The sequence below is a fragment of the Triticum dicoccoides genome, chromosome 6B (assembly GCF_002162155.2).
Source record: "Triticum dicoccoides isolate Atlit2015 ecotype Zavitan chromosome 6B, WEW_v2.0, whole genome shotgun sequence".
NCBI lineage: Eukaryota > Viridiplantae > Streptophyta > Magnoliopsida > Poales > Poaceae > Triticum > Triticum dicoccoides.
The window spans coordinates 640588262-640600846 of NC_041391.1; positions in this window are offsets into that span (position 1 = coordinate 640588262).

Here is a 12585-nt window from a genome sequence, read left to right on the forward strand (position 1 = left end):
CATACTAGCCACAGATGCATCAAAATAAGCAAACAACACACGAAAGGCAGAATCTGTCAAAAACAAAACAACCTGTAGCAATCTGTAACTCTAACAATCCTAACAAAATAGGAAATCCTGGGCACTTTTTCTATTGATCTAGAGCAAAAGGAATCAACGCAAAAGCACGTTTCTGTGAATTAAAAAAATTATTTTCGTGCGCGCAAAGTTTCTGTTTTTCAGCGGAATCGAATTAACTATCACCATAGGTTATCCTATAGGTTCTACTTGGCACAAACACTAAATAAAACATAAAAACACACCCAAACAAAAGGTAGATGCAAAATTTATTAAATAACAACAAGGAAAAATATTGGGTTGTCTCCCAACAAGCGCTTTTCTTTAAAGCCTTTTAGCTAGGCATTGATAATTTTAATGATGCTCACATGAAAGACAAGAATTGAAGCGCAAAGAGAGCATCACGAAACACATGACAAACACATCTAAGTCTAGCATAATTCATATGCATAGGCATATTATAAGCAAACAAATTTGCAAGGCAAGCAAAAACTAGCATATGCAAGGAAGAAGAAAACGACGATAACAATCTCAACATGACGAGAGGTAATTTAGTAAGATAAAAATTTCTACGACCATATTTTCCTATCTCATAATAACTATATGTAGGATCATAGGCAAAATCAACAAAATAGCTATCACATAACATATTCTCAACATGATCCACATGCATGTGAAGTTCACACTCTTCCAAAATAGTGGGATTATCATTAACTAAAGTCATGACCTCTCCAAACCCACTTTTAATATTATTGCAAACACTATTATCAATATCATATTCATCATGGGGCTTAAATAAATTTTCAAGATCATAAGAGGAATCACCCCAATCATGATTATTGCAACAAGTAGTAGACATAGCAAAACTAGCATCCCCAAGCTTAGGGTTTTGCATATTATTAGCACTTGACATCAAGATAATTTATAGTAAAATCATTGCAATCATGCTTTTTATTCAATCGTGAATCACTTCATAAAGTACTTCATCACAATTTTCAGATTCACGAATTTCAAGCAAAACTTCATAAAGATAATCTAGTGCACAAAACTCACTAGCAATTGGTTCATCATAATTGGATCTCTTAAAAAGATTAGCAAGGGTATGAGGATCCATAGATCTTATCTTCTTTGTTTAGTAATAAATACACAATTATTCCAACCAAATGAGCAAACGAGCCAAGTAAGACATTAAGGTAAACGAAAAGACGAACGGAAGAAGAGCAAATAAAACGGCAAGGGTGAAGTGGGGGGAGAGGAAAACGAGAGGCAAATGGAAAATAATGTAATGCGAGGGAGATGAGTTTGTGATGGGTACTTGATATGTCTTGACTTGAGTGAAGACCTCCCCGGCAACGGCGCTAGAAATCCTTCTTGCTACGTCTTGAGCTTGCATTGGTTTTCCTTGAAGAGGAAAGGGTGATGCAGCAATAGTAGCGTAAGTATTTCCCTCAGTTTTTGAGAACCAAGGTATCAATCCAGTATGAGACTCCTCAAAAGTCCCACGCACCTACACAAACAAACAAGAACTCGCAACCAACGCAATAAAGGGGTTGTCAATCCCTTCAAGACCACTTGCGAAAGTGAGATCTGATAGAGATAGTTTGATAAGATAACTATATTTTTGGTATTTTATAATATAAATTGGAAAAGTAAAGATGCAAATAAAAGTAGATTGAAAGCTTATATGATAAAATATAGACCCGGGGGCCATAGGTTTCACTAGTGGCTTCTCTCAAGATAGCATAAGTATTACGGTGGGTGAACAAATTACTGTCGAGCAATTGATAGAAAAGCGAATAATTATGAGATTATCTAGGCATGATCATGTATATAGGCATCACGTCCGCGACAAGTAGACCGACTCCTGCCTGCATCTACTACTATTACTCCACACATCGACCGCTATCCAGCGTGCATCTAGAGTATTAAGTTCATAAGAACAGAGTAACGCATTAAGAAAGATGACATGATGTAGAGGGATAAACTCATGCAATATGATATAAACCCCATCTTTTTATCCTCGATGGCAACAATACAATACGTGCCTTGCTACCCTTATTGTCACTGGGTAAGGACACCGCAAGATTGAACCCAAAGCTAAGCACTTCTCCCATTGCAAGAAAGATCAATCTAGTAGGCCAAACCAAACTGATAATTCGAAGAGACTTGCAAAGATAACTCAATCATACATAAAAGAATTCAGAGGAGATTCAAATATTTCTCATAGATAAACTTGATCATAAACCCACAATTCATTGGATCTCGACAAACACACCGCAATAAGAGTTACATCGAATAGATATCCAAGAAGATCGAGGAGAACATGGTATTGAGATCCAAAAAGAGAGATGAAGCCATCTAGCTAATAACTATGGACCCGAAGGTCTGTGGTAAACTACTCACAACTCATCGGAGAGGCCTTGGAGATGATGTAGAGGCCCTCCGTGATCGATTCCCGTTGCAGCGGAGTGCCTGCGAAGGCTCCAAGATGGGATCTCGCGGATACAGAAGGTTGCGGCGGTGGAATTAGGTTTTCGTGGTCTGTTCTGATGTTCTTGGGGTACGTGGGTATATATAGGAGAAAGAAGTTGGTCGGTGGATCCTCGAGATAGGGGGCGCGCCAGTAGGGGGGGGGGCTCCACCCTCGTGGCCACCTCGGCTGTTGCTTGACTTCCACTCCAAGTCCTATGGATCACATTCGTTCCAAAAATCACGCTCCCGAAGGTTTCATTCCGTTTGGGCTCCGTTCGATATTCCTTTTCTTCGAAATACTGAAATAGGCAAAAAAACAGCAATACGGTTGGGCCTCCGCTTAGTAGGTTAGTCCCAAAAATGATATAGAAGTGTAAAGTAAAGCCCATAAACATCCAAAACGGGTAATATAATCGCATGGAACAATCAAAAATTATAGATATGTTGGAGACGTATCAGACTTCAACATCTCTAACAATCCCAATTGGTGAAATAGTATCTCTATTGGCAAGCTTAATTGTAACATCTGTTTCTTCTATCTCAGCAGATGCAATATCATGCATAATTTCTGTGTATAAGGAATGAGGTATTGCACTGGCACTAGCACCCATATCACATAAACCATGATAACAATGATCTCCTATTTTAACAGTAATAACAGGCATGCCTACAACATGTCTATGTTTCTTAGCATCGGGTCTAGCAATTCTAGCAGCTGCATCACAGAAATAAATAACATGCCCATAAATATTATTATCCAAGAGATCTTTAACCATAGCAATACTAGGTTCAACTTTAATTTTCTCAGGTGGTGTATATGTTTTAGTATTACTCTTACGAACTACAATTGAATCTTTAGCATGATCCTTTATCCTAACAGGGAAAGGTGGTTTCTTAATATAAGTAGTAGGAACAATAGTATCATTATAAGTGATAGTCTTTTCTTCAACTATAATGGTGCAACTACTTTTACTTCAGTGGGAGGATTGTATTTAAATGACTTCTCCTTAGGGACGTCAACATGAGTAGCAAATGATTCATAGAAAGAAGCTACTATCTCAGAGTCAAGTCCATATTTAGTGCTAAATCCACGAAAAGCATCGGTTTCCATAAAGTATTTAACACAATCAAACTTAGGTGTCATACCTGACTCCTTACCTTCGTCGGAATCCCAATCTTCAGAGTTGCATTTAGTTCTTTCCAATAAATCCCATTTGAATTCAATAGTCTTCATCATAAAAGACCCAGCACAAGAAGTATCGAGCATGGAGCAATTGTCGAGAGAAAGCCGAGCATAAAAAATTTGAATAATCATTTCTCTTGAGAGCTCATGATTGGGGCATGAATATAACATTGACTTAAGCCTCCCCCAAGCTTGAGAGATTCTTTCTCCTTCACGAGGCCAAAAATTATATACATAATTACGATCACGATGAACAAGATGCATAGGATAAAACTTCTGGTGAAATTCCAATTTCAATCGTTTGTAGTCCCATGATCCCATATAATCACATAGCCTATACCATGTCAATGAATCTCCCTTCAAAGATAAAGGGAAGACCTTCTTCTTGATAACATCATCGGGCATACCTACAAGCTTAAATAATCCACAAACTTCATCCACATAGAATAGGTGTAAATCGGGATGCAATGTTCCATCTCCTGCAAAGCGATTAGCTAGCAGTTTCTCTACCATACACGAAGGAATTTCAAAGTAAACATTTTCAGTAGGTTCAGGAGCAACTCTTTGCTCTATTGGTCGGGGTGAAGATACCCCGAACAAGCCCCTCAAAGGATTATGTTCCATAGTAACAAGTGACAGTAAATTTCAGCACACTATATAAATGTTTCCTTACCAAGTTCCACTTACCAAAGGCTCTTCACTCCCCAGCAATGGCGCCAGAAAAGAGTCTTGATGACCCACAAGTGTAGGGGTCTATCGTAGTCCTTCAGATAAGTAAGAGTGTCGAACCCAACAAGGAGCAGAAGGAAATGACAAGCGGTTTTCAGTAAGGTATTCTCTGCAAGCACTGAAATTATCGGTAATAGATAGTTTTGTGATAAGGTAATTTGTAATGGGTAACAAGAAATAAAAGTAAACAAGGTGCAGCAAGGTGGCCCAATCATTTTTGTAGCAAAGGACAAGCCTGTACAAGTTCTTATATAGAGAAAAGTGCTCCCGAGGACACATGGGAATTATCGTCAAGCTAGTTTTCATCACGCTCATATGATTCGCGTTTGTTACTTTGATAATTTGATATGTGGGTGGACCGGTGCTTGGGTACTGCCCTTTCTTGGACAAGCATCCCACCTATGATTAACCCCTACTGCAAGCATCCGCAACTACAAAAGAAGTATTAAGGTAAACCTAACCATAGCATGAAACATATGGATCCAAATCAGCCCCTTACAAAGCAACGCATAAACTAGGGTTTAAGCTTCTGTCACTCGAGCAACCCATCATCTACTTATTACTTCCGAATGCCTTCCTCTAGGCCCAAACAATGGTGAAGTGTCATGTAGTCAACATTCACATAACACCACTAGAGGAGAGACAACATACATCTCATCAAAATATCAAACGAATACCAAATTCACATGACTACTAATAGCAAGACTTCACCCATGTGCTCAGGAACAAGCATAACTACTCACAAAGCATATTCATATTCATAATCAGAGGGGTATTAATATGAATTAAGGATCTGAACATATGATCTGCCACCAAGTAAACCAACTAGCATCAACTACAAGGAGTAATCAACACTACTAACAACCCACAGGTACCAATCTGAGGTTTTGATACAAAGATTGGATACAAGAGATGAACTAGGGTTTGAGAGGAGATGGTGCTGGTGAAGATGTTGATGGATATTGACCCCCTCCCAATGAGAGGATTGATGGTGATGACGATGTTGATGATTTCCCCCTCCCGAAGGGAAGTTTCCTCGGCAGAACAGCTCCGCCATAGCCCTAGATTGGTTCCGCCAAGGTTCCGCCTTGTGGCGGTGGACTTTCTTCCCGAAAGCTTGCTTATGATTTTTTTCCAGGTTGAAAGACTTCATATAGCAAAAGATGGGCACCGGAGGGCTGCCACATGGCCCACGAGGCAGGGGGCGCGCCCAGGGGGGTAGGGTGCACCCCCACCCTCGTGGATGGTGGGTGGCCCCCCTCAGGTATTTCTTCCGCTCAATATTTTTTATTAATTCCCAAAATGACTTTCGTGGAGTTTCAGGACTTTTGGAGCTGTGCAGAATAGCTCTCTAATATTTGCTCCTTTTTCAGCCCAGAATCCCAGCTACCGGCATTCTCCCTCTTCATGTAAACCTTGTAAAATAAGAGAGAATATCCATAAGTATTGTGACATAACGTGTAATAACAGCCCATAATGCAATAAATATTGATATAAAAGCATGATGCAAAATGGACGTATCAACTACCTCCTTTCCGGTTTGCAGGGCTCAATTTAAAAAACAACCTACTCAATCCTACACGAAAAAATAGCGGATCACACACATACTACCTCCTTTTCGGTTTGCAGGGCTTAATTCAAAAATCTCACCAACCAAGGTAGATGATGAGTGGTGGAATCATTATTGACAAGGAGGGAGTACCTCATTTGGATGATTCGAGTGCACTCGTTTGACCGTCATGCTGGCGTGCTACCCAGCACGGACGGGACGGGATGGCACAGTCATAATTTCAGTTTTTCTGGTTTACCATGGCAAGCTGGCACGCTAATACATGCCTTCTTATGCATTGAATTCTGATGACCGTAATGACTGTCGTGTTTCGCGCGACACGCTGGTTCGCCTACCTTTCGCCAATAATTACTGTTTCCTGGCCTTCTCCGGTGGCACCATCACCCAACTCGCCCTATCCTCATAAGCCCCCACCGGCCCGACGTTGCTCGACACTTATCCTCCCTCTCGCCACGTCCGCCATGCCCCTGCCAGTCCGTGATAGGCAACGCCGGAGGCGGTCACCGCCGAAACTAGTGTTTAGTTTTTCACCGGAAGGCAGGCAGAGGGTGGAGGCGTTCTATCGGTTTTTAGATGGCAATGCGGAGTGTGAGGAGTTGTTGGAGCGTGACCGCCTAGCGGGGGAGCAGCGTATCGCTGATTTGCGCCGCCAGTGGGACATGGAGCAGCGGTGCACCGACGCTGTGAGTCGCGAGCAGAGCGCCCGCAACTGGGCCGACTACATGGAGGTCGGCGCCCGACAAATATCCCTGGAGGTTGTCGGAACTCACACATTCGCGACGCCGAATTTTACTACTAGCTCGTCAAGTGGGTTTCCCGCTTAGAAGCCGAAGCTTCGGTGGACCACACCGGCATGGAAAGGGCCAACGCACGCGAGAAACCCGCCCTATTGCACCTCCGGCGAGTCCGAGGAAAGGCGGAGGACGCTGGTGCCGGTGTTTTAGCGTGTACCGCAGACGGCGGCCGACATCGTCTAGTTAGGTAAGAGTAAGTTAGTACTTGTACACTACTAGAGTATTAGTGGGAGTAGATACTTAACTTGGCTATGATGGTTGTCAACGTGGAAGTTCAGTACTCTATATCTGGATCAGACCTGTTACTTTGCTCTGAATGTTGAACTTTCCGTTTAAATGTATGGAATGGGTTGTTATTTTTTTAAATGGGTTGTATTTGTCCGCCACGGGTTTAGAGACTGACGTGTGGGCCTACTGGGTTGACGCGTACAAAATCAGGAGATGATTGTACGTGGAGAGGATGACAACTGGGACCCACCGAGGTCATGGCAGTATGCAAGCAAGTGCCTCCTTATTTGAAGCCAATAACAAAATGTCTCCTCCTAATGGATTTCTGACATATGGGTCCCATGCCATTGTCAACGTAGTCAATAAACGAGAGAATTGCAAAACGAGCGGCTGACACCAGGGACCCAGCAGCTCGCCCAGTGGTTTTTGTTTTGGGTTAATTTTATAAATGCCACTCCAAATCTGGTGATTCCGAGAAATGCCACTGCAATTTCCAAACTTTGAAAATGCCATTTCATGCCATTTCCAGTGGCATTTTTCGAAGTCTGGAGTGGCGTTTTTCAAAGTTTGCAAATTGCAGTGGCGTTTTTCAAAGTTTGCAAAAATTGCAGTTGCATTTTTCAAAGTTTGGAAATTGCAGTGGCATTTTTATGAATCGCCATAATTGGAGTGGCATTTATCTAATTTTTTTGAGACGGAAGCAGGGTATCAACTGGGCTGTGCGGGGCACTCTGGCGTGTCTAGACAGCCTTTTCTTTTATGTTTACCACAGACCAGCCCAGTATTTTTTTTCTTTCTGAAAATGGCTAGCCCAGTTTTTTGTGATTTGTCAAGTAAGTCGCTTTGTCAAGCCTGTTGGGCTGCAAATCTTTTAAGACGAGGAGAGCTTCATTCGGCTGGCCGAGAAAATGGCCTATCAGTAATGAGAAATGGGCTGTACATTTTTAAAACACATCAAATCGGTAATTAGTTTCAAATTTCTTTTTTTCATTTCGAGATTTTAAATTGCATTGATTTTTATGCGTGGACAATTTGTTGGATTTTATATTGATATACATTTATTTTTAAAATCAGTTTGAATGTGACTCGAAATTTCGGGATTAAAAACAGTTCAGACCGCACCGAAATATGCAAAATTTCGTATAATTTTTTAACCGTGGCCACAATATGGGTTGTGATGCTAACAAAAAGAATATGGGCTCCAAAAAACCCTTAAGAGTTAGCAAATGGGCTGTAAATTATTAGAAATAATGGCAGATGGGTTGTATGCTGTTTTCCATAGAATTGAGGCTTTCCTAAAAAAAGGTTGACGCACAAGCAGTGACTCTTGGATGTCCATCCAACGGCCGTCGTGCTTCTTCAATCTCTGCTCTTCCTGCTCCAGCCGCTCAAACAAGCACCGACAGGACTGCCTGCTCCCTCCTCCCGCGGCCAGCTATGCTGCCGCGCAGGCCTCACCGCCCCACAATACTCCCATCGTTGGCCTAGCCATCCCTCTACTCACCCACACCTGCTGTTATTCTCCGGCGACGGCAGACAAACCAGTAAACCCTCGTACAGTTGTACTCCCCTCCGCGTGGGAAACAACTATCGAGTCTTCCCTGGCTCCGTGACGTTCCCTTCCTAGGCCTCGCCGTCGTCCACCACCCTGGTGCTCTCGGCGCAGCGTGGGCAACGTGGTCAACGACCGACATACATCTGAAGTGGATTGTATGTGGAGAGGCTGACAGCTGGGTCAACGGCCGCATGCAAGGAAATGCCTCCTTATTACGCACAAAATAATGATTTCTCCACCTGACATATGGGAGCCATCGAAAGGGCCTCTGTATTTCGCGAAAAAACATTCCCGCTGTTGACAGCTTGGACCCGCCAGCTATATCTTCGCACGCAAGGAAGTGCCTCCTTATTACGCACAAAAAATGAATACTCCCCCTGCTAGCTGGGACCCAGCATAGTGGGAGGCTGACTTGTGGGCCTACTAAGTTGACGGGGACGAAGGGCTTTGTCAACTTATTCAATATGAACAATTCTAGCTCCAGTGACCGTACGATGTCCATACAACGGCCATAGTGCTTCTTCAACCTCTGGTCTTCTTGCTCTGGCCACCCAAAGAAGCGCCGGTCGTGCTGCCTGCTCCTGCCTCCCGTGGCCGGTTGTGCTGCCGCGGAGGCCTCACCGACCCCTACTACTCCCACTGCTGGCCAGGCCATCCCTCCACTCACCCACACCACCTGTTATTCTGCAACGATGACAGCCTCACACCGCAGCCGAACCAGTGAACCCTCATACTCCTCTCCGCATGGGCATCCACAATCGCGTCTTCCCCGGCTCCACGTCGTCCCCTTCCTAGGCCTCACCGTCGTCCACTGCCTTGGTGCTCTCGACGCGGCGTGGTCAATGTGGTCAACGACCGACTTCCATCGAAAGAGTACTGTACGTGGAGAGGCTGACAGCTGGGTCCACAATCGCAGCAAGGAAGTGCCTCCTTATTACACGGAAAATAATGATTCCTCCACCTGACAGCAGGGACCCTCCGGACGGGCCACAGTATTTCGTGAAAAAAACGTTTCTCCCTGACTGCTGGGACCTACCAGCTACATCTTCACACGCAAGAAAGTGCGTCCTTATTACGGGCAAAAAACGGATTCGCCCCCTAACTGCTGGGACCCACCAGCTACCTCTCGCACGCAAGGAAGTGCCTGACAGTCGGGACCCACCTGGTCGAAGTGTACGTAGCATTATCATTCTGGTCGCGAACGTGTATGTACATACTGGTCGATCAGTCCGTCTGCAGGCTGCAGCGATGAACTATGGCCATGCAAGGAAGGAAGGGCACGTGTCGTAGTAGAGGCGGGCACGTGTCGTAGTAGAGGCGCGCACATAGCATGTACATGTACGTACAGCGGCGAGGGTGCAAGAAAGAAAATACGGCCACGTACGTACATACGGGCGGGGGTCTCGAACGCCTACTCACGCATACGTACAGCCAGGGCTCGTGTACATGGCTGGGTCAGAATGGAGAAACTGCGTCGTCGTCGTGTTCACGGGGAGGCAACGGAATGTGTCGTGTTCATCGGGAGGCAACGAAACGCGTGCTGTTCATCGGGAGCCAACCGGCTTGGACAGAACAGCCGATGGAAACGAGGCCTGTCGTACCGCAGAATGGAGGAAATGGCCTTGTGTTCGATCGACCACGGTCAAAACGGGATCATGTTCATCAGGAGGGGTCTGGCGTACCACAAAACAGAGGAAACAGACTTCTGTTGGACCTCCTATGGTCTAAATGGGGTCCTGTTGATCGAGAGGGTTGTGGTGTACCGCATGTTGGGGAACGTAGCAGAAATTCAAATTTTTCTACGCATCACCAAGATCAATCTATGGAGTAACTAGCAACGAGAGAGGGGGGAGTGCATCTTCATACCCTTGAAGATCGTGATGCGGAAGCGTTGCAAGAACGCGGTCGGTGGAGTTGTTCACTAAGTGATTCAGATCGCGGCCGAATCCGATCTAAGCACCGAACAACGGTGCCTCCGCGTTCAACACATGTACAGCCCGGGGACATCTCCTCCTTCTTGATCCAGCAAGGGGACAGGAGAAGTTGAGGGAGAGCTCTAGCAGCACGACGGCGTGGTGGTGGAGCTTACAGTTCTCCGGCAGAGCTTCGCCAAGCACTACTACTACGGAGGAGGTGTTGGGGAGGGAGAGGGCTGCGCCAGGGGCAAGGGCGAAGCTCCCATGCGCCTCCCCACTATATATAGGGGTGGAGGGGGCTGGTTTCTTGCCCTCCAAGTCCATTGGTGCATTGGCAAAGGTGGGAGGAAAGAAATCCCATCATTTCCTTCCCCATCGATTGTTATCCCCCTTTTTTAGGGATCTTGATCTTATCCCTTCGGGACATGATCTTATTCCTTCTAAGGGGGGATCTTGGTGCACCTTGACCAGGGGTGTGGGGCCTTTCCCCCACTACCCACGTTAATGTGGGTCCCCCCATGCAGGTGGGCCCCACTCTGGAACCTACTAGAACCTTCCCGGTACAATACCGAAAAATCCCAAACATTTTCTGGTGGCCAAAATAGGACTTCCCATATATAAATCTTTACCTCCGGACCATTCCGGAACACCTCGTGACGTCCGGTATCTCATCCGGAACTCCGAACAACATTCGGTAACTGCACACTAATTCCCATAACAACTCTAGCATCACCGAACCTTAAGTGTGTAGACCCTACGGGTTCGGGAATCATGCAGACATGACCGAGACAGCTCTCTGGCCAATAACCAACAGCGGGATCTGGATACCCATGTTGGCTCCCACATGTTCCACGATGATCTCATCAGATGAACCACAATGTCAAGGATTCAAGCAATCCCGTATACAATTCCCTTTGTCTACCGGTTAGTACTTGCCCGAGATTCGATCGTCGGTATCTTGATACCTTGTTCAATCTCGTTACCAGCAAGTCTCTTTACTCGTTCCGTAACACATCATACCATGATCAACCCCTTGGTCACATTGTGCACATTATGATTATGTCCTGCCGAGTGGGCCCAGAGATACCTCTCCGTCACATGGAGTGAAGAATCCCAGTCTCGATTCGTGCCAACCCAACAGACACTTTCGGAGATACCCGTAGTGCACCTTTATAGCCACCCAGTTACGTTGTGACGTTTGGTATACCCAAAGCATTCCTACGGTATCCGGGAGTTGCACAATCTCATGGTCTAAGGAAATGATACTTGACATTAGAAAAGCTTTAGCATACGAACTATACGATCTTTGTGCTAGGCTTAGAATTGGGTCTTGTCCATCACATCATTCTCCTAACGATGTGATCTCGTTATCAACGACATCCAATGTCCATGGTCAGGAAACCGTAACCATCTATTGATCAACGAGCTAGTCAACTAGAGGCTTACTAGGGACATGGTGTTGTCTATGTATCCACACATGTATCTGAGTTTCCTATCAATACAATTATAGCATGGATAATAAACGATTATCATGAACAAGGAAATATAATAATAATAACTATTTTATTATTGCCTCTAGGGCATATTTCCAACACCGCAAAACTGAGGAAACGGACTTGTGTTGGAGCGCTATGGTCGAAACGGGGGTCCTGTTCATCGGGAGGGGTTTGGCATACCGCAAAACAGGACTCCACGAGATACTGTTCATATCCACCGTCGACTGCCTCCACGGGCTACTGTTCATCCACCATCAACCTCCTCCAGCCTCCACCTATGACTGTTCATCCACGGGCTCTTGTTCATTCAGCCTTCACCGCGCGCTCCTCCACCGGCTACTGTTCAACCAACCCTCTCCAAGGGGTCCTGTTCAACCACCCCTCCACTGGCTACTATTCATCCAACCCTCCACTAGCTACTGTTCAACCTTCCCTCCATGGGGTCCTGTTCAACCAGCCCTCCATGGGGTCCTGTTCATCCACGCCCAACCGGCTCGATCGATCGGGGTCCTTTTCATCCAGTGACAACACCACGGGGTCCTGTTCATCCAACCCCCCACCAGGAACTATTCATCCACCCCCCCC